This window comes from Macaca fascicularis, chromosome 7 (assembly GCF_037993035.2).
Source record: "Macaca fascicularis isolate 582-1 chromosome 7, T2T-MFA8v1.1".
In the NCBI taxonomy this organism is placed as follows: domain Eukaryota; kingdom Metazoa; phylum Chordata; class Mammalia; order Primates; family Cercopithecidae; genus Macaca; species Macaca fascicularis.
In genome coordinates, this window is record NC_088381.1 from 66,777,858 (window position 1) to 66,801,331 (window position 23,474).

Consider the following 23,474-nt stretch of genomic DNA (forward strand, 5'->3'; position numbering starts at 1 on the left):
GCCCCCTGCGCCCTAATGGTGCTAACCCTCTCCCTACCCAGCGGCAGGCTGGGGAACCTCCTCCCCCTCAGAAAAAAAGTATTTTTTTATTCTAACAGTTTGTGTAACCTGTATTATTATTTTACATAACTGAACATCTATCACAGTGTGACTTCATCCTGGATTTGGCAAATCTTAAAAGTCAGAAACTCTTCCCCCAACCCCTCTGCCCAAAACTCCACTGCAGCAGCACCTCGGTAGGCGCGGCTTTTCACCGGCTCCTCTGGGGCAGATCTGCAGGGGGCAGAGCAGCAATCGAGTCCATGACAGCATGGTGTCTGGTCCTCGGAAGCTGGGTGGCTGCTGCCCAAAGAGGCCTGTCTGCAGAGGGTGGGGTTCTGGGGGCAGGAAGGTCTTCTGGGCAGGGGCACAGCTTGGCCCTTTCTTGCTACCTGCCTCCAGCTCAGGCTCCCAGCCTCCCCTGGGGCTCCACTCTGTGGTCCTCAGAGACCTGTTACACAGGGATTGGGCCCACCTCGTCACTTGCAGGGACTGCCCCCTGGAGTACTGGGGACTGGGGCCCCCATGGGCACCTCCTTGGCCCTGTCTATTCTATCTGTTGAATCTTCTGCAAAAAGCGGGCAGAGAGGGGAAAAGCAGGCTGGCCAGCTGTGCCCTACTGTGTCCCCACATGTCCCTTCATCTCTGTGCCCAGAGATAGGGCCGGGCTAATTGCCACTGCCTCAGGTTGGCCCCTTTCCCACCACCAGCCCCAGCAACAGGTTCCTACCATGCTGATTAACGGTTCAACACCAGGCACCTGCCTACCCACAGCCCCTTCCCCTCCCATAAAATCTAGTCCCATGGAGCCAGACAGTGGTGCCCACAGCAGGGAACAGAGGGGCATGAAGGTGCTTTCAAAAGGATCCTGTCCTGGCCAGGGGCGGGAGGCTGGGGAAGGGGCAGACACTGTCCTCCCAGGCCCAGGCCCAGCCCTGGAGCTGACCCTACCCTCTGTCTGTGAGCCTTGGACTCAGCCGTTGACAATTTCCTCCTCAGCCCTCCCCTTGGAAGGTGTTACACCCCTTCTCCAGGTGGGGACACTAAGGTTCAGAGAGGTCGCCCTGCAGCCTACAGGGGTCACCTCTCACATTCTATTCTCCAGCATATGACATCCCTGGACAAAAGAGGAGTGTGGCCCTGGAGCCTGCATGTGGCAGCCACAGCCACTCAGGGCTGGGTGTATGCTGAGGACGGAGTGGATACCACTGAAAATCACTCCTGGCTGGGTGCGGTGGCTCACGCCTGTAATCCCAGGGCTTTGGGAGCCTGAGGCAGGCAGATCACCTGAGGTCAGGAGTTTCAAACCAGCCTGGCCAATGGGGTGAAACCCCATCTCTGCTAAAAATATAAAAATTAGCCAGGTGCGGTGGTGGGCACCTGTAATCCCAGCTACTTGGGAGGCTGAGGAAGGAGAATCGCTTGAATCCGGGGGCGGAGGTTGCAGTAAGCTGAGATTGCACCTTTGCACTCCAGCCTGGGCGACAGAGGGAGACTGCATCTAAAAAAAAAAAAAAAAAAAAAAAAGAGAAAAGAAAAGAAAAATAAATTACTCCTTAGGGACTGAGACCGAGAAACAATATCAGAGGCTGAACCCCTTGGCAATGAGCATCTGTCCCAGGACTTGGGAGGGAGGGAGCATGGACAGGGTGGCTGCCTGCTGGTGTGTGTCCTGCTGCTCCCCAACTCAACATGCTCACCTCATTTCACACCAACACACCCCATCTTCAGAGGAGGAGCCCAAAGCTCTGAGAGGAAGTAACTGGCCCAAGGGCACATGCCTTGATGACACAGTCAATTCCTAGGCTCTGACTGCCCACCTCCAAGTTCCAGGCCACCCTAAGCAGGTGGAAGAGGGAGAGGGCCCCAAGCAGGCCGCAGCTGTGACTTTGCATAGAGAGGGCAGCCTGCCAGAGTTCACTCAGGAAAGCAAGTCGCTCAGCAAGCTAGCATGAGTCCCAGCCCCGCTGTGCTGCCTGAGGTTGGAGGAGCGTCAGACGTGCTTCCTATCTGTCTGCAGCAGCCCGGCTGGCCCAAAGAGACTCTGGGGACCCATGCTCTGAGTCATGGCTTCCCAGGCCTTAGTCAGAACTAAGTCAGAAGGGTGGCAGTCCCTTCCAAGGGGTGGGGAGCAGGGCCTGTTGACTTGCTTCTGACCCACACACTGAGCCTAGGAACATCATCCTGGGCATGCCATACTTGTCGTGCAGTCTGAGTCAAGCTGCCAGGGCAGGGTATCCAGCTCCCAGCCTCCCTGGGAGTGCCGAAAGCCGAATCCACTGCAGAGCAAGGGTGATTGTCAGGGTCCCACCTTCTCTATCTGTTGGCACTCCAGTGGCGATCTAGGTGAGAGTCCCATGCACACGGTCATCCCACAACACACTCCACAGGCCAGGTAAGGACACACAGCCCCCTTCCCTCTCTCCCAGGTACCATCATAGCTGCTAGCGTGTGACCAAAGGCACGGTCCCTGGCCCCCACTGAAGCATTACCACTGGCCAGTGGGCTCACACACCTTGGTCTGTTGCTCCTAGAGGTCGCCTGTGCTATTCAGCCAAGGAGACCACAGTGCCTGCTGGCCCAGCTGAGCTCCACCTAGTGAGCTCACCTGCCTGTCCTGCCATGGACTCTCCCTCTTCTGCTTTTCCCAGCAGGAAGGGCCTAGCCTCACCTATGCAACCTGCAGCCCCTCCACCAACCAGTCGAGGCTCCCCTCTTAGACTTATAAGTCTATGGCCAGTGGCATCTGGCTGCCTGCCCTCCCTGCCTTCCCCAGTGTCCCCTCAGAGGACCCTGGGCTTTCAGACCACACAGAGGGGCCTCTGGCGCTCACTCCAGTCATCCATCCCTTATAGCTTCGCCATTTTGGTCCAAGCAGCACCCCTTCTCTAACAAGCCTGGTGGCTGTTGGGTGGGGCTCCCCAAGCAAGAGGTGGCCCAGAGCCGTGGGTTGGAAGACAGGGTGACCAGAGAAGGGAGAAACCCAAGAGGGCTGAGCATTGGTCTGAACTATGGGTGCACTGCCTGGGTGCCTTGGGAGAGGCCAGCGTGTGTGGGGTGGAGACGGCTGCCACAGCCCCCAGGCACCGCCTAAGAAGCTTCAGCTTCTCCCTCTATCTTCCTCCCCTTTCCCTTCCAGTCCTTGTGTTCCAGGAACCTTGCCACACCCGCAACCTGCGCCCTTCCCTCTCCAGCCCTCCCACAGCTGCTGCAGCATACCACTGCTTTGTGCTTGCCTCACCAGCTCTGGCTTTTCTTTAATCCGTTTTCTCTCTGCTTTCTTTCCAACTGCCCGCTGAACGGGTCAGGCAAGTCCATCCCGTCCTAAAAGCCCCAGGCCCCACTTTGACCTCTAAACAGATCCTCTCTTCTCGGAGGCCTCCCTTTCCAAGCCTGCCTGTGCGGGTGTCCTGTGACTTGACAGTGGATCCCCACTCCTAAAGCCTTCATCTGTGACTTAGTCTGTTGTAGTGGTGAGCTGACACTTCCAGCTGTGACTGTTGCTGAAAACTTGTGCCCCCTCTGTGGTATGCCCCTGCCCTGTTCTGTAAATAGCTATAAATAGTAATATACATATATACACACACACACACACACGTGGCCGATCACCTTGCTTCTAGCACTAGGAATCAGTCCCCGTGCTGTCCTTTTGAAGTCTTGTGGCCAAAGAAGAGAAAGCTATCCCCCGACATCGCCCCTCCAAAGTGTGCCACCTCCAGTGAGCCTCCCTGTCATGCCCAGCCTGTGGACAGCCAACCCCCGCCATCCCTCCCACCCTCCACCAAGCATGGGGGTGCTGTGCAGGCAGCCGTGTGGCCTGACAGTCTCTACCAGTCCTGCTGTCCGTCAGCTGAGAATCAAACCTGTTTCTGGATGACAGGGAATGTGGCCTGTGCTGGCTGTGTTCTCTGTGCAGCTCAGGGGAGGGAAAAGGCCAAGCCATTTCTAGAATGCTGTTGGGAGCAGTGAAAAGGCCACAGCCTTTCCAAGGGACACTTCCTGGAAAGCCCCTGGAGCTTAGCTGACTCTTATCCTGTGAAGCTGACTCTGGCCATTAGCAGGCATGGCCATGAACTCAGCCTGGAGGAGCCTGCGGGGTAGCCAGCACTCTGCAGGGACAGACACAACAGGCTACCAGGTGCAGACAGGAGAGGGAGGCAAGGGGACAGAAAGGAAGATGCCTGGGGTGGATGGAAGTCAGTGGCCTTGGGTGCTGGAATCTGTCTTCCCGGCTACCACTAGATCAGGCTTCTGAGCCTGTTGGCTGTCAGGGCTGGACTGTGCCCCATAGGCACCATGGCAGTCCCCGTGAAATCCACCAGGTGTCACCAGGCAGCATACAGGTAACAGGCCTGGAAGGTCCCCAACAGCCCAGCTGGACATGCTCAGACACTCTGGGGCTCCTCGTTCAGTGGGACAAACTGCAGGACCCAGTGAGGGAAATGGGAACACACCAGGCCGAGCAGTATGGCCAAATCCATTTATTCCAAAATGAAAAGCAAAAAAAACAGGAGTCGCATCACCCACAACCCCATCCCTGCCTCCTTCCTCTGTACTATGCTAGCAATAAATAAGTTTCCCAGCCACAAATGCTTAGAACCTTCTCCTCTTATGCCAGCTCCAACCTCCATGATACAGGGGGTGGCCCTACCCCAGGAATATACAAAATGTTACACAGATACTGTATGTACACTGGGGAAGGGGGGCCACCCCAGCAGGCTGTGCCCTTGCCTGGTCCACAGTTAGCCCCATTGTCCTGCCTCAGCTGCCTCTGTGAATAAGATGGGAGCCCCCCCTGAGGGAAAATTTCCTTTGGTGAGAGTAGAGAGGCCATCAGACCACCTCCAAACAAACCAGCTCCACCAGCCTCTGGCTCCTAAATAACAAACATCACCATCCAGAAATGTAAGGACTCAGCCCTGGTCAGCATGGGAAAGGGTCTGTTTGTCTCCCTCCATTAGACAGGGGTCTTGTCTTGCTACCCTAATGTTAAAGGGGTAACTGGGAAGGGTTGGTTGGTACATGGTGGGGGTGAAGACTCCAGACCCACTTCTCCAGGCTTATGCTGATAGGGGCCTGCTTTTATTTATTTTTATTTTTATCCCATGATGTTTTTTGAAATTCCATAACTTGTTTTTCATAACTTTTTAAAAAAAAATTTCATATAACTTTTCTCTACTTTTTTTTGCCACAACTTCTCCACAGCATTTTTTATCTCATAACTTTTTACCGCACAGTTTTTTTAATTCCCATAACTTCTTTTCAGTTTGTGTTCTTTTAATAAATACACTTGCATAGTTACAATTTTGTAAAAATAAAAACCGATGATCTCACGCCAAGTGTGCTCAGCATTTGCAGTCTCAATACCTTTAATGCTATAGTTTTCAAGACACACAAAATTTTAAGGCAAAAACAACACTTTGCAACAATTTCATAATTTATTACATTACAGTATATCATGATAGCAGTCAATAATGCCACTTTAGACAAAAGTCTTTCAGTATTTCCATTATACATTCTGTTAATAAGAATTCATAAATTGGTAAAAGTCATTCTAAGAAAACTTGGCAAATAAAGCTTTGGACTTTATTTCTCTACTTTTCCTTCCCCCAGTTTCTTTGTTTTAAACTACAGTATTCATATTTTAAAATGTTTTAACTTATTTCAAAACATTAACATAGCAGTTACATTTTTGAATAGTTATATTATTTTAAAGTAACTCTGTAAGATAAAGTTTTGGAGAAACTATTATGGATAGGGCTGATTTATATTTTCACATTTTCTAAAAATCAGCTTTGGTTTTAGAACTGATTTTATTCATTTCCAGAAAATCTATCAGGTTTAGCCAGATACTTTAAAAATAATTATCATATATTGCAATCTTTTAACAGGTATTTTGATTATTTCCTACAGAAATTAAAATTTATTCAGTTGAACTCACATTTTAAAATTATGTATTTCTGATGAACTCTAACCTTCTAATGTTGCCTTCTAAGCAAACTGAAAGCTGCCTTATACTGAATGAAGAAGAGAACAAATACTTGGCTGAATGAGGTATTGCAAAAGACTGCATGCACTTTGAAGAAAGACTTAAGTTATTGTGATATGATTTCCATTCTTTTTAGCTTTGTCTTAAACATATGACAAAATACCTACACAAAGAGTGGTATTTCAGTTAATATAGTACATTTATTTTCCAGGCTGATATTCAGCTTAAATATGCCAGTATGTGATTTAATCCATAGGTCCCTGATGAACACATTATTGTCAGATTGGTTACAGATGCTAAATGCGATCTGAAGGTCATTCCTAGTCATTTATATGTGTCAGGGTAAAAGTGAAGTGACTGGAACTATAAAAATTCCTTCAAAATAATTTATCAATGTATTAGGTAAACCCAGTTTCAGAATGATAAAGAAAAACTGTTAGACCAAATAATGTGGCTAATTAACAGTGGTACGATTTCTAGCCCGAGGGTTTTAAATGGACTTAAAGTAACTGTCTTTCAAGTGAATCAAATAATGCAAAAGCGGCAAGTTCACAAAATAGAAGGTAAGAACAGGACCTCAAGTCTATTTTAAACCCTCAGGCAAGAAATTGTACCACTGTTAATTAACCACATTATTTGGTCTAACAGTTTTTCTTTATCATTCTGAAACTGGACTTATCTAATAAACTGATAAATTCATACAATTTGGAAGAGTCAGTTGAAGTCACAAGCACCCAGTATTTGCACTCTTTCAGTGAATGCAGGCAAATCTCTTATTCCAACAGTAAAATTGTATTATTGCTCTCCTATTAATGTCATATTTATAAAAGTATAATGAGGATGCCAAATACTAAAAATGGAGATGGTCTAGTAACTAGAAATGCCCACCCCAGGGAGTGCGCATACATTCTAATAATGTATCCCTACATTCTAATAATGTGACGTATTTTGGAACAGAGACATTAGAACTTCATGAAGTTTTAGCTGTTCTTTCCCAAGCATCATAAAGTTATTATTTAGGCAATGTATGACTGAAATAATTCACTCATCATGTACAGGCACATGAACATAAGTATGACACAAAATATGCCTCTAACTGAAACTGAGAGGTATAAGAACATATTTCACTCTTCATAAAGAACTTTGTGAGGAAATATAACTCTGTAATTGTATAGACACTTTTCCTCAAAATACTCTGACATTCACAAACAGTAGATTGCACTGCAGTTTGTACACATTTTAAGTTGCATAAACATCTCCTTGATTTTCAAATGTAGTAGAATACTGTCTACTAAAACTTCTTTTTGTTTCAACTAAGTACTCTCACATATATTGGTTTATAATAATGGTTGTTATTTTTTAAGTGTTTTCCATTCAAGGAAAAGAAGTAAATTCCTATATGAGAGTAACCTATGTGGTTGAAGAAAAGGTATTAGCCAGAGAGGTCTAGATGGTAAAATCAATATTCTAGTCTCAAAAAAGCTCCATGAACATAGAGGAATGCCAGGTGTCACACAGCTTTCCTTCACTAGAATTAATTCTTGACTAAAGCCTGTATGCCTGTTCCAGGGACATTAAAACTCTGAAAGGATTTCTTATGATCTTTACTAATTACATAAAGAAGAATGCCAACCAGTGCCCTTTTGTGTGATGGGACCTGTAGTCATGTGATTGAAATAGGTAACATGGACTCTGATTTTAAAATGTATTGTATATATTTGCGCTAAGCTAGAAAAGGTTTTCCCTATCCACAGTCAATGATGGGAGCCTTTCCTTCCTCAGAAATAATCCCTTTTTAGGTCATTGAGAAAGAGTACAAAGGCCACAGCTCATGATGCAATATCTTCATGAGCCCAGAGCACATACAAATCCTAAGGGAACTACCATAGTACCGCGCTCATTCTTGGCACCAGAACGAAGGAAACACACTGTATCCTGCAGGCACCTGCCAAAGCAGGCCACTTTCCTCTTCTGTGAGATTTAAAAAGCTCCCCCAAATGTTATTACACCCATCCCCAATACACAGAAAATAGAGGAAAGGCTGTTTCCAGTTCTCAGCCTTTAAACAACTGTAAATGTCACTACTCACAGTGGCATATTACAAAGTAATAAACAGTGTGCACTTGAGGGCAAACCATATATTGAGCTAATGAAGAGCTCGCTGTGATTAGGATTCGAGCAAACATAATATCAGAACATAAGCAAATTTTATCTGAATTCTGTAATGAACATACATGCTGCAAAAACATTTTAAAAACCATGGCAGCCTATTCCAAACCAGCAAGAATAATTTTGCGCAAATAGTGGGTCTTTGTGTGCTTGAACTCCCACCAGGTAAAGGCAAACTCGATATGCGAGCTAACGACTTACAATTATCAAATTAAAAAACAAAAATGCTAAAGGATGCGAGAGTGAACATCAGGGAAAGATCCACTCTCCCTAATTTTCTACAAATAAATTTAAACTGTAAATTAGAAACACAAATGAACATGAGTGGCTCTAACATTCAGATGAAGTAAATGAATCGTGTACGAGATTAACGCCATAACTTTTTGTTGTTGTTGTTTTTCAATTTCTTGACCAGCTCTTAGATGATGATGATGTTTATCTCCCTGTTCTAGGATGCCCGGTAAAAGAATGGCATGCAGCGTTTGGTGGCCAAGCCTGGGTGCTCCTGGGTGTCCTGCATTACAGGAAGCAGGTGCACGATCTGCTCTGCAGTGGGGTTGTCATGGGGAGAACCTTCCTGGCCTCTCCTGGTGTGGGCTCCACGCTGTTGTCCAGGCTCACCTCAGAAAAATCTTCAGAGAGAGGGAGGCAGGGATCTCAGTGCAGGGCCAGCCTCCCCTGCTCCTGCCTGCCCACCCCACCTGAGGGCTCTACTCACCACCCTGCTTGCCAGCAGCCCCAAGTTCCTCGGGGGCTGGAGCCCCTGGAGCGGGCTCATCAGCAGGGTTCTGGGGAGTGGCGAAGAATTTGCCATGCCCCTCGTGGTCGCCCACAAGCGGCAACACCAGCTTCGGCAGTTCCAGCATATTCACCTGAATGGAGGGGCGCTCAGCTGCCACACTGGAGCTGGAGGTGGCACCACCACCACCCACGCCCAACCCCACCCCCGTAGAGGTGTTGCACTCCCTACTTTCATCTCCTCCTCGTTCTGGGCCAGCCTAATGACATCCTCCATATCCTGGTGCCACGTGTTTGGCACTGCCCCTTGGCTCTCATATACTGTGACGTACTCTCCTGCAAGAGGACAGGGGTCAGAGGCTGGGGCCCTCCAGTGGCCCTGCAGCTCCCCTTGCCATGCCCTGGTCTCCAGCTCACTCATGCTGTCTGTTGCTTCAGAGAGCTGGATGAATCCAAGCTCTAGTTTTTCCACCTGCTCCTTCCCGTCCGCCTTCTCCTTCGGGAGGTCCATAAAGCCGCTCTGGAGCCAAAATAATGGGGTCACATCTCGAGAGTGACCTGTCCTGTCCCGCCCCCACATTTTTTGGCCCATGCCAGGACTCACTCACCTTCACCTTCTCCATGGCCTCCCTCAGGGCCCAGTAGCTCTCCCCACACACAAACTCATCCCCAGTCCTTGGGGCTGGGGCCTCTGCCTCTGGCTCCTTCCAAGCCGAGGCCACCAGGTAAACCATGTGTGGGCAGCACAGCCTTTGCACCTTCCGCTGCCTACATGGCCGTGCCTGCTCCTCCTGGGCACTGGCTCCAGTGGAGTTGAAGAATGCCACTTGAAGGCAAGAGGTGAGTATTCTTACAGGGGCATACACACAACAAATGGGGCAGGGAGGTGAAGTGCAGCCCCTTCCCTTGGGGCCTCAGAGGGTGTGCCTGTTGGTCACAGGTGAAATGGTGTCTGACCACTGACTCCCAGAAAGGGTGAGGGTCCCAGAGAAATCAGAAGGCAGGGAAACCAAGAGCATAAGGGAGTCTGGGAGGGACCACAGAGGAAGGTGGCAAAGGGGAGGCAGGGAAAGTCAGGCTCACCATGGCCTCCCGGTTCTCCAGGTCCTGTGGGATACTTGGCATGGGCCAAGGCACCTCCTCCTCCTCACTGTCCAGATGTCCTCCTCCATCTCCTGTGGTGAGGTGGCCAGAGGGATCCTCAGACAACCCAACAAGGGAAGTACTGTGGGCCCACGTCTGTCCCCACCCTCACTGCGTAACCCTGAGCCAGCCTCTCCCCAGAGGGGAATAAGCTGCTGTTCTTAATTTTCCCTTTTAAGAACCAAGATCTTGCTATATTGCCCAGGCACAGTCCCACTACCGGTTGGTGCAGGAGTTCTGACCTGCTCCCTTTCTGATCTGGGCCAGTTCACTCGTCCTTAGGCAACCTAGTGGCCCCCTGCTCCCAGAAGGTTACCATATTGATGACGAACTTAGTGCAAACACCTGATTGGCATAACGACCAGCTATTCTAAAGGTCTCTTCCAACTCCTCAATCCTATGCTGCTAACAGTCCCTTCCTCCTGGGGCTTTCTCCTCTTCCTCTGAGTGGTCTCCTGTACCTTCTCCAGGGAGAGCCATGACGCTCAGCTGGGTCTCTAGCTGTTGGTTCTGCTGGCTGGCAGCTTCTAGGCACTCCTAAGGGGACAGAAAACAGACTGAGAAGGCACGGAGGTTGCCAGGTCATCCCCCTCAGGGCTCCGTCCTCTGCAACTCCCTCCCCTGGGTCTCCTGCAACTTTTGGTAGGCCATCTCAGCCCCCGCTTTGCCCCGAGCTTCCTACTGCTGCAGCCGGTCCATGAGCTGGGTCTGCAGCAGTAACTGCCTGTGCAGCACCTCCTTCTCAGAGGTCAGCTGCTGATAGCTGGCCAGGTACTGCTGCAGGTTCTAGTCTCACTTCTGCTGCAGACTCTGAGACTCTTGGCTCTTCAGCTCCACCTGCAGGAAGACCCTGGGCATGAGGGCACATGGTGGCTGGCTTCCAGATTCTGGGCCCATTAATAGGGTAGCAAGGGAACTGTGGGGCTCTGTCACCTGCCCAGGCCCCTGGCCCCTTGCTCCAGGCCTAAGAGACTGCCTCCCTTGCCAAGAACCCCATGCCTCTTCCCCCAGCCTCAAATCTCATCTCCTTCTTCCCACCATTTAAACTGTAGGCCACAGACTGGTGGAAAAGCAGAGGGAGCCGACCACCATCTGCTAAGTGTGCTACATGCCTAATGTTTCCATGTATTCTCTCATTTAATCCTCAGCACCTCCGTAAGGAAAATGCTAACTTCCTTTTGAAGTTAAAGAAACAGAGACTTAGAGATGAAAAGTAGTTGAATGGTGACCAGTGGAATGGAGGCTGGAATCCAGTTTGAATCCAAGGAGGCTTTTTTGTTTTGTTTTGAGACAGAGTGCCATGCGTGGCCCAGGCTGGAGTGCAGTGGTGCAATGCCAGCTCACTGCAACCTCCACCTCCCGGGCTCAAGAGATTCTCATGCCTCAGCCTCCCAAGTAGCTGGGATTACAGGCATGTGCCATCATGCCTGGCTAATTTTTTGTTGTTGTTGTAATTTTAGTAGAGATGAGGTTTTGCCCTGTTGGCCAGGCTGGTCTCAAACTCCTGACCTCCCAAAGTTCTGGGATTACACGCATGAGCCACCTTGCCTGGCATAAGGAGCCTCTCATACCACTGTCTCTTCCTCTGTGATTGGGGGAATCCATGCCTCTAGCTGGGATGATGATGTCCAGAGCTGGGAGGAACCCAGGGCTACCTACCTCTAAAAGTCAGAGGGCAGGAAGCAAGAAACAGTCATAGGGCTGCCCTGGAGGGTGCTGGGGTCACCTACCCCCCAGTTGGAGCTGCCTTTGGCCTGGCACCTCCCCTCCCCAGAGGCTGGTGCCCACCTCCCAGCCCTTCTTGGATGGGGCAGAGGTTACCGTCTCCTTCACCTCACCCAGCTTCTCCTGCAGTTCCTTTACTTGCTGCTCCAACTGCAGTGCGCTCTTGTTCTCATTGTTCTGGACAGAAAGAAGCAATCATTGGCCACCCGCTATAGCTGGAGACCCCAGAACTTGGTGTCTGCCTCTCATGTCACCGGGAAGGGTGGAGGCAGGTTAGAAAAATCATCCCCTCTCCCCAACAGCCATCAGAGCAGGGCCTGATGAGCTCTGGCTCACAGGTGCCTTTAGAAGTACCATGTCATGTAAGGGCTACACTGCCCCATTTTACAGGTGGGGAAACAAAGGCCTGGAGGGTTAGGGATGAGGGCAGGCTCCACAGGTAGGGCAACACACCAGATCCTCGAAGCTGCAATGTGGCTCGGCCAGCTGCTTGTCCAGCGTGTGGTTCTGGGAGAGCGCGAGCCTCTCCTCCTGCTTTCGTAGCCTCTCCTCCTGATCCCACAGCCTCTCCTCCTGCTTTCACAGCCTCTCCTCCTCCTTTCGCAGCCTCTCCTCCTCCTTTCGTAGCCTCTCCTCCTGCTTTCGCAGCCTCTCACCCTGCTCCCGCAGCCTCTCACCCTGCTCCCGCAGCCTCTCACCCTGCTCCCGCAGCCTCTCCTGCTGCTTCTGAAGCCTCTCCTTTTGCGCACAGTCTCTCCTGCTCCTGCAGCCTCTGCTCCTCCTGCTCCCGCACCCTCTCCTGCTCCCGCACCCTCTCCTGCTCCCGCACCCTCTCCTGCCCCCGCACCCTCTCCTGCTCCCGCACCCTCCTCTCCTCCTGCTCTCAGAGCCTCTCCTCCTGATCCCGAAAGCTCTCCTTTTGTTCCTTGCTCAGGAGACTCAAGGCCTGATTGTTTTCCACCTGGGATTGCAGCTTTCCCTCCAAACGTTCCACCTCCTTCCTCAGGTGCCTGGCCTCATCTTGTAGCTGCTTCACCTCAGAAGTCCCTGCTGGGGGTGCTGGGGACAGGGGCTCAGCTGAGAAAGGAAACAGACAATAAGGGCCTCTGGATTCCCCAACCACCGCCCCCCTACCCAAAAAGAAAAAATAAAACCCTCCTCTTGATGCACAGCTCCTCTCAGGCTTCCCAAACTTGGCCTCACTGCTAATGATTCCTTGCACCTGATGGTAGCCAATTTCTAAGCCACTTTCAGATAGAGAGCACTGTGGGTGGCTGACAATGGGCACTCCTCCCTCTTTGCTGATGGGGACCCTGAGGCTCATGGAGATGACAAAACTTGCAGTCTCCTGGCACAGACCTCTTTCCCTCTGCCTCAAAGCCCTTCCATCCACCCACCTCCCTGGGGCATTCTAAGCCACCCCCACAGTCCTCTGATGCTGGTCCTGCTCCCACGTCACACCAGCCCCATTTTACCCATCTGGGGTTTGAGTTCGGACAAGCTCCTCTCCAGTTCCTGTATCCGATGTATGTCACGCTTCTCCTCCTTCAATGTGCAAGCCCAAAGCACAGAGGGGAAGGGCCCTGGAGAGAGGGGCTGGTGGCTGGACAAGCTACCATCTCCCTCTCTGCCCCCACCTCCACAAAGCCCAGACCCATGACCACGTCTGGCTGTACTAGTCCCATTTTACAGATGCCCAGAAAGATCCAGTGACCTATCTAAGGTGGGGGCTGAAGGGTCAGGTCTCACCTCTACCGACATTTTCCACATCCTCTCCTGCCACCGGGCCCTCTCTCCTGTTATATGTTGAGCATATTCATCTCTCTCTAGCTGGACTTGTTTAAGTGACTCTGTCACCTGCAAGGATGGGCACAGAAGTTAGGAAGGGCTGTCACTGGTCCTTACCTGCTCCTGGCCAGTGGGGATCATTATCCTTCCACATCCCTCCTCTGCAAAGCCTCACCTGCGTCAGCAGTGCCCGCTCCTTTGTGGACTGCTGTAACTGCTGCTGGAGGACTGCTTCACTGCGGCTCGAGGACTGTAAAGATCAAGGCATTTCCAAGTCCATGGCCTGGTTTTTAAAAGAACTCAGTAAAGTTGGAAGGGACAGAGAAAGATCGAATTTACAGCTGGCTAACAGAGGCCCAGAGAGATCAGATAATATTGCCATTGTTGTTACTGTTGTTACTACCACTGTTAGAAACTTTACGGAGTTCACCAGGTACCATGCTAACAATCCCATTTAAACCTCACTACCACCATATGAGACAGTTACTAGGAAAACATCTATTGTGTAGATGAAAAGCATGGAGTATTCGAAGTTAAGTTCTTGCCTAAGATCACTTAGACAGAGCTGGGATTTGAACACCCAGGTCTGTCCGATTCTCTAAGCCCATTTTTCTTGCTGGGGGTGGGGGCACAGATAGGAAAGGGGAAATTAATCTTTTGTTTGCTTTTTGAAAGGATGATACATTCGCATAGTCCAAAACTCAGAAGGTACAGAAGGGAAGTGTCGTCCCAGGCGCCTTGTTACTCTCTCCTGAGTTTTTTATAAACACTTACAGACATGTTTTATGTACATTATCATAGTATGTACACACACACACACATACACGAACACTTTCCTCTCTTTATAGAAATGGTAACATACTAAAGGTACTCTTCCGTACCTTCACAGTACAAGTATCCAATACCCCACCTAAGACTTGGCCAAGGCCACAGCCAGGTAAGGGCAGGGCAGGCACTTGGTCTCTGAGCTCTGTGTCCAGTGCTCACTGCCCACAGTGCCCCCAACACACCCACAGCAGCTGACTCAGCCCCAGGCTGCCTCTAACAACCAAACACAAAAGCAGCTTGAAATGATCCTGCTGCCTTCTGGGCAGGACACTGCATCCTGCAGAAGGGAGCTTTAGGCTCACTCCTCCATCTGGCAAGCCAGGCTGCCAGGGGACGGGACAGCTGGTTGAACTCATCCTGTCCTCTTCCTGCTGCTGTGTAGACACAGCAGAGAGAGCCCACTCCAATTCTTGAGTACGCTGCAAGGAGTATTGCAGGCGGCTGGCCAGATCCTTGGACTCTTCTGTAATGACAGAAGTTGAGATGGGGCCCAAAGGACTCCTCCTAAAGACCTGTCAAAGTGCCAGGTTGAAGGATGACCGGGTGCCCAGATTCCTACCTTCAAAGTGTCTGGCGGCACGTTTAGTATGGTAAAGGGTGGTCTTCAAGTCTGCCTTTTCCAACATGAGGATGTTGATTGTCTGGAATTGAACATTTGGGAGAAAAGTCAAGAAAGTGCTGAAAGAGAAGGAAAGAAACATTCTCCGAAGGACAGGAGAAAACTCCCCACCCTCCACTCACCTCTAACTGCTCCATTTGCGCTTTGTGTATTTCATTGTTTGCTTTCTTCTCCTATAGGAAGAGGAAGACAGAGCTCTTACCATGGGAAGCAGAGACGGCACAGCAAGAGACATGCCCCCAGAATGCCATCAATGCCCCAGGACAGGTCTACTCATGGGACTAAGTTATCAGGGACCCTATGGGGATGGGATGGAATCTGAGGGGTGAGCCTTCTTCCCCAGGCTGGGAGTGGGTGAGATGAGACTGGAGCCTCTACATCTGAGTGCCCCTCAAACCCAGCAGCCATGTTGTGAGCAAACAAAGAAATCATGTTACTTCTTCCAGCTGATGTTCCACTTGTTTCTTCTGTTGTTTCTGTGGGGAGAGTCAAATTCAGGTGACTGAGGGTGGCCCCCTCAACTCTATTCCCCAGACCAGGAAGCGGTAGGCAGGGGCCAGGAATGGATTTTAAAGGCAACGTTCTCGGACCCAATGGCAACAGGAACTGGTCAACTCTCCTCAAGCTCTCAAGGACAGATGATTTGGGTCTCTGTTGGTTTTTGCCCACAGCTGCAGAACTCAAAGTCTAAATCTGGATTCTCTCGAAGGGACAGTAACATAAATCTCCAGAGACGGAGTCTGAGAAAAGCCCACCCTTCTGCCAGCTTGTTATTTAGAAAGGTGCGTTCATTCAACAAACACTTACTGAGCACATACGAGCCAGGTACGGTTCTCCATGGCAAATATAGGATGGAAAAGGACAGACAGGAGCCCTTGGCCATGAGGTTTCCATTCTAGGGGCCTTTAAATCTCAGACTCTCAGAGCTAACAGAGGCCTTTGATGCTCTACCTCCTCCAGAAACATGAGCCCAAGGAGGAGAGGTGACTTGTCCAGACTCAAAGAGCAAATTCAGGACTGAGTCAGGGCAGAAATACGGGGCCCCTGACAACCAGTCAGGCTAGTGCTTCCCTGAGAGGTGACAACCCTAGGGTGTGTGTGGCAAGGACTGGAGCAGAGGTGTCTGGAGAACAGAGAGTCGGCAAAGAGGGCAGCGACAGAAGAGCCATGCTACATGCTCCTTGCTCTGGAGTCCCTCCAGGTGAGGCCTGGGTGCTCCAGCTTCCCATTTGCCCTTGGTACCAGGGGCCCCCAGCCCCTTTCTTCAGGGCCCCATGGGTAAACTAAAGACTAGGATTGGCAGCATGGAATCAGGGAACCCCACTGGACTCTTACCAATGATTCTATATTTTCACTAAGGTGATTGATTGTCGCAGAGTTTGAGTCCAGGGCTACTGCTAGTTCTTGGTACCGGCTCTGAGGCGCATATAGAGAGGATGAGTTGGAGGAGGACTGCAGGGAGAGGTGGAGAGAACAATCATTAGGGCTGGGGTGTGTGGGGGTTGTCTCAGCTGGTAGAGGGGCACCCAGCCTCTGCTGTGAGAGGAGGTTGGAGGGCTGGCCTGCAGGGTCACCGCACCTCGGCCCAGGGCCTCTTACCTCCAGATCCTTCAGGGTAACAGATGATGCAGGAGTAATAATGACAAATTCAAAAGAAAAACAGAAACTGACATGGGAAACAGTTATGGATATCAAGAAAGTAAAAAACAGCAAGGGGCCAAGCACGGTGGCTCACAAATGTAATCCCAGCACTTTGGGAAGCTGAGGCGGGTGGATCGTTTGAGGTCAGGAGTTCAAGACCAGCCTGGCCAACATGGTGAAGCTCCGCCTCTATTAAAAATACAAAGATTAGCCAGGTGTGGTGGTAGTTGCCTGTAATCCCAGCTACTCAGAAGGCTAAGGCAAGAGAATCATTGAACCCGGGAGGCAGAGGTTGTAGTGAGCTGAGATCACACCACTGTACTCCAGTCTGGGTAACAGAGTGAGACACTGTCTCAAAAAAAAAAAAAAAAAAAAAAAAAAACAAAGAAAAACAGCCCCAAATCCCACATACCTGCTCTGTACGTTATTCCCATAAACAGGCTGAAGGTTAATGGCAGCAACATAAAATAAGCCAGAGGTAAAGTGTCCCCCAAACCAGAGAAGCCTCAGGGGCATGCACAGCTGGAGACAGCAAGCCAGAGAGGGGTCCTGGCACTGCCTCATCTTCCACTTGTCCAATAGGGGAGCGCTACCCCCATTGGAATGGTTAAGGTTGGACACTAGCACATTCAGAATGTCCTGAATCTACAGGAGGTGACAAGGGAAAAACAAGGGCAAGTGGAGAAAGACAGAAGTGGCTTAGAGAGAAACAAGAAAGTCAGGGTAGGAGGAAGATGTGGGTTCCTCTGCTGAAGAGCAGAGGAGATTAAAACCATGGCCTGTGCCATTTTTCCAAATGGCCACCTGCTGCTTTGCAAGGGGCAGGAACAAATAGATGGAAAAGTCCCCTGAGCGATGCAGTCACAGAGTGGAGTCACCTGATCAATGCAGCTCTTAACACGTTCACTGGACCCCCTCCCTCAGGCCCAGGACATGGGCGATGAATCTGGTAGAGCTCCAGACCTCCACATCCATTAAAAAAAAACAGACTTCTGAGTAAGGGTTCACTTGAACTAAGGGGGCTGTAGCTAAAAAACAAGTTTGAAAGACACTGATCTCCAATATCATCTTACAGAGGAGGAAACTGAGGCCCACAGGAAGAAGTGATTTTTCTGTCGTCACCGAGCAAGTTGGTGGCAAGTTAGATCTTCTATTATTTCTAGTGCCTCGGGCTGTCCTCACCACACACTGGGCCCCCTTCTGTGACCCTAAAGGGACAGCCTGATGGCAAGTGGCTGTACTCATTGGCCCAGCTTCCCCTTGAGACTGGGGATGAGGAAAATCAAACAGCAATGACCATTTCCTGAGTATACTGGCTGTTTACAGCAGGCCATGTACTAAGGATTAACATAAAAACAATAATAAGGAATCTCATTTAAACTTCACAAATGGAAGTCAAACACTACTACCCCTATTTTACAGATGTGAAAAGACAGGCTCAAAGAGCTCAAGCAATTTGCCATAAGTCAGATGCCTAGCAGACGGAGAGGCAGGATTCAAACCCACAATTCTCTACCAGTACCCAGCAATCTCAACAATTATCCTTTACTGCCCCTTGGGACTCCTGTCCCCAGGAGCCTGGTCAGCCAAGACTCACATCCTCAGGTGAGTGGCAACCACCAGAAGTGGTTGTCTCAAGGCTACTTCCAGTTTTTTTCTTCTTTGTCTTCGCTCCTGCCGGAACACCAGGGCTTTTACTCTGCTGATACTCTTTCAGCTGTGGGAAAGAAGAGCAGTAATACTCATGAGAACCACCAGCCCCTACAGGCACATCCTCCTTTACAGTTTTTGCAAAATACTCTTATACACCATCTGATTTAATGCCACCTACAACTGTATAAGGTGTTGTCACAATCACTTAGTGACTGAGAGGAATGGATATTATGGCTTCAAAAAAGGGGAGGGGACAATAATGGAACTTAAACTCATTTGTCTTCTGACTCCAAGCTCTGGGGTTTTGCCATGAATCAGCATCTGCCAGGGACCAAAACCAGAGGCAGAGGTAGAAAAGTAAACATTAAGTAGGCAGGAACCGCACTCTGTGTGGTTTAGAGTCATACATCCTCACATGTCTGGTAGTTAAAGAAGTGCACCAGTACCTCTCAAACTTTTATATCAATGTGTCCTCATGGCAGAAGGCAGCTTCTTTGTTAAACCCAGGAATTTATCAGAAAGAGGATAATCCAAGTCTCATTTCAGAGAGAAGTCTGGTATACTCTCTTAGACACCTATGTGACTGTCATCTCTAAGTACATTAATGATTTTTCTCTCTTAAGAGAATTGAGGGAAACGGATGCTTCAGAAAGATCTCCCACATTTATCCTGTGGCACTCAAAGTACCCCAAGTTGAGATGATATGAGGAAGATTCAAGCTGTCAAGTTCAGTTTCCCAAGATCTGTTCTACAGAAGATGAGCAAATCTCACTTCAGAGACCACTGACTGAAGGGCAGTTTGGTCCCAGAACTGTGGAGAACTCAGAAAAAAATGTTAAAGTCTCTCTGGAAAGTAGAAGCCTGGGAGAAAACCAAACCAAACCCATTCTCCCATTGCCACCCTGAGATACTGTCAACATTTTGAGTTCATGGGGGAAGTGTAGGCTTTTCCCACTGTCAATGTCTACGTTAAGGGAGTAAGGCAGCCTGAAACCTACTGCTCCTAGGTCCCATAATCCCCATTCTCCTTCCAGCTGGAAATCTGTGCTGTGACCAGAGGAACCAGAAATGGGGTGAGAACACTTAGGGACTGGGGCATAAGATCAAAGGCCAGTCTTGCAGCAGTAATGACAGTTCCTAGGGGGACTGTGACATCACTAGATTCCACTCCTCCCAGGGGAGGGGACCACATCAGTGCGATGCCCGAGTTGCTACTCCAGGATGGGGGAGGAAAACACAGGGTTGGGACCCAGGTCCTTGGAGACACCAGCCCAAGAAGCCCAGGGAGGTCAAGCTTGGGGCAGCAGGAGGGGAGGGCAGAGTCTGCAGTAGGGAGCCCCAGAAGTCACCAGCCCAAAGTCACCCAGGGACGACTGGTGAAGAGTGGGGCCTTGGGCTGGGGGGCCCAGGTCTTGGGAGACACAAGCCCAAAGAGCCCAGAGAGGTCGGGCTTGGGGCGGCAGGAGGTTAGGGCTGAGTATGGAGCGGGAAGCCCCAGGAGTCACCCACCCAAAGACATGCTGGGGTGATTGGCAAGGGCAGGGACTGGGCTGCTTGCTGAAGGTGTGGGGCTGACTGACAACACTTTGGTTGGGGGAGCCCAGAGGCGCAGGGGTTGGGGGGCACAGTCTGGTGTGCCTCAGGAGTGGTATGGACTCTGGCAACGGTCTTGTTGTCGGAGGGGATCTGTGGTTGGGTTGGGGGCCATGACCTGGTGCGCTTTACCTTTTTCTTGGCTGCAGCCAATTTGTCCTGTCGTGTTTTTTCTGACATCGCAGGGTGGGGAGGGAGGCGGGGTTGGGGCCACATCAGCAAAATCCCAGTGAGCACTGCTGAATGCCTCCAGTTACCTACCTGGCAGCTATGCGACTGAGCCAGAGAGATGTAACCAGGGCCCCAGGAGAATGCAGAATAGGGGCGTGGCCTTAATGTTCCAAGCCCATTGGTCAGTGAGAAAGATGAGAGGGAAAGGAGGCATGGTCAAGCAGCAGTGTGTCCAGAGGGACCTGTGGCATCACAATGCTAAAGTTGCCCATGCAACCACTGTCCCCACCCACTCGGAGAGAGGGGCAGGGCCACCCACTCTGGGAGAGGGGACGGGCTGGCTTTTGCTTTAAAAACTTTAAAACTGTAAAAAATAAACTTTAAAAAATATATGTGGGTACACTTTATACATATGTGTGTCTGTGTGTGTGTATCTATGTGTTCTTCCAGAGCTGTCTTCATTATCCAGCTTCTATGCAAGGTCTATGATTTTGGCCTATATTTTTCATCTTCAAATGGAATACAACAATTACCAGTATTACCTTAACTGAGATACCGACCCTATAAAAATGGAAAATCCATAGCATGCTTGATGATTAATGAAGCAGACTATAATATCCAACATTCTAATAAGATAAAATAATCACAATGATTTCTCTTTTTTGAAAAAACGTTTCTCTTATTCTCCTACATTATTAAGATTTTTTAAAAAATAAGAAACATGTCTAATATCTTTAAAAAAACAAAGCTTTTGGGCCCAGTGCAGTGGCTCACACCTGTAATCCCATCACTTTGGGAGGCCGAGGTGGGTGGATTGTCTCAGGTCAGGAGTTCAAGACCAGCCTAGCCAACATGAAGAAACCCCACTTCTACTAAAAATACAAAAATTAGCCAGGTGTGGTAGTGGGTGCCTGTAATTCCAGCTTTTTGGGAGGCTGAGGCAGGAGAATCACTTGAACCCAGAAGATGGAGTTTGCAGTGAGCCAAGCTCACGCCACTGCACTCCAGCCTGGGCGACAGAGCAAGACTCCATCTCAAAAGAAATAAAATAAAATAAAATAAAATAAAATAAAATAAAATAAAATAAAATAAAAAGAACAGAAAGCTTTCAACTTAATGAGCACTTAAACCAATTTAAGTGCTCTTTACCAATTTAAAATGAACACAAGGCCCATTTTTCTAGACTCACCTGGCCTCTCTAAGCCTTGCAAATGAAACTGAATTTCTCACTTGATACTTGGCTGTGACTTGCAACCATGAAAACTAAGAACTGTGTTATGTCACTGTGTATTGCTTGTTACCTGAATTCCATAATAGGCTGGGATCAAGGGTTGAATCTTTCATGATTTTCTCCATAACCCGTGTGCTTCTCATCCCACACCAAACTAAGCTTTTTTCTAGAGTTCTATGATTTACAGTTAATAGACAACAGTGGTTCTCAGTAATGTAGTCTCTGGACTAGCAGCACTAGTAGCACCTGAGACCTTAAAAGTACAAATTCTCAGGTCCCACCCTGGACCTGGTGAATCAGAAACTCTGGCGTAGGGCTCAGCAATCTGTCTGCAGTAATCCCTCCAGGTGCTCAAGAACCTCTGGCATACAGCAGGTAGAAAAATGTGTTTCCTTCTGTAGATCCAAAGCCAGGGATACCATATGTTCTGTCTTGATATGAAACAATGACATGCAATTAAAACCCATAAATCTCCTTCCTACTCACCCTCCATCCAGTGTGTTTTATTTTTATGAGTTCAGTAAGAAAACAAGTGACAAGCAGAGATTAAGTCTAAAATGTATATTTACAATTATCAGTTCTCATCCAATCTGATCTCATACAAAACCATTTACAGCCTCTTACATCTCAAGTTTTTAAAAAGTGTCTTCACAATGTAAGTCTCAGGCACACTAGCAGTTCTATAATAAAACACCAAGTAGATCAGAATGTCCAAACTTACTAGAGAAGAAAAGTGGAATCACTGGCAATATTTTCAAATTGCATTCAACAGGAAGTTTAAGTTTTGAAATTTTTTTCACCTTCATTTTTTTCACCAAGTTCATAGAATTAAACCAGAATACACCATTCTTTCAAAGCCAGGCAAAGTTTTGGTGTATTATTTCTGTATTATTTATTTGGATATGAAGCAGATTCCCAGTAGGCACATTTTGTGTACCTGCGAAGATGCAGAACTAAACAGTTCCATCTGTTCAATTTTAAAACAAAAGTCCTGTAAACCTCAGACGGTGAGTGAAATACTTCAACACTAGCACCAAAGCCTCAAATATGAAAAGATACCAAGAACACCACTAGCAAACAAAACTAAACCCTCAGCCAGGAGCAGTAGTTCATAGCTGTAATGCCAGCACTTTGGCAAGCCAAGGTAGGAGAATTACTTGAAGTCAGGAGTTCAAGACTAGCCTGGGCAGCATAGCGAATTCACATCTCCACAAAAAATTTTAAAAATTAGCTGGGCGTGGTGGCACACACCTGTAGTCCTAGCTACTTGGAGGCTGAGGTGGGAAAATTGCTTGAGCCCAGGAGTTCGAGGCTGCAGTAGCTATGATTATGGCACCACACTCCAGCCCGAGTGGCAGAGAGAGACTTAAATACATTCTCTCCTGCTCCTGTTTACACTAAAATCACTAAGTTAAAATGTTTTCAAATTTGGCAGATAAAAATTAAGTGAAATGTGACTCTGGAGCTTGGCTAGTGAAAGGAAAGGAAAGGAAAAGAAAGGAAGAAGGAAGGAAGGAAAGAAGGAAGGAAGGAAGGAAGGGAGGGAGGGAGGGAGGGAGGGAGGGAGGGAGGGAGGGAGGGAGGGAAGAAAAGAAGGAAAAGAAAGAAAAGAGAGAAAGAAAGAGAAACAAAATAAAGAATGAAAGAATGAACAAAAGAAAGAAAAAACTAAAGAACGAAAGAAAGAAAGAGAGAGAGAGAAAGAAAGATGGAAGGAAGGAAGGGAGGGAGGGAAAGGCAAGGCAAGGCAAGGAGGAAGAAAAAAGTGAAATGACAAACCCACTTACTGGGAGAAAGTTTTTGTAACCTCAATGACAGATAAAAGGTTTGTATCCTCAGTCTGTAAAGAAATTTTTAAAATTACTCAGAAAAAAAAAACAAGTGATTTTCAACAGACAATTGGCAAGGGAGAAACAGGCACTTCTCTCAAGAATAAAAATGGCCAATAGGCATATAGAAAAGATTCAAAAGCACTAGAAATCAAAGAAATGTGATGAAAACAATGAGATTTTCTGTATAAAGGCAACAAAGATGACAAATGGAAGGGGGAACCTGGAGCTTTGTCCTTGTTGGTGGGAGTATAACCTGAGTCACTTTTCCTGGAGGATAATTGGAAAATTTCTATTAAAAACCCTAAAAATTATTTT

The 23,474-nt window shown here is 48.7% G+C and overlaps 2 pseudogenes; both read right to left on the bottom strand.

The window, feature by feature from the left end:
• Positions 1 to 5,458: 5,458 nt before the first annotated feature.
• LOC102140943 (golgin subfamily A member 6C-like) overlaps positions 5,459 to 23,474 on the bottom strand; it is a 107,614-nt pseudogene continuing 89,598 nt past the window's right edge.
• Positions 18,372 to 21,452, bottom strand: LOC135971570 (uncharacterized; annotated as a pseudogene).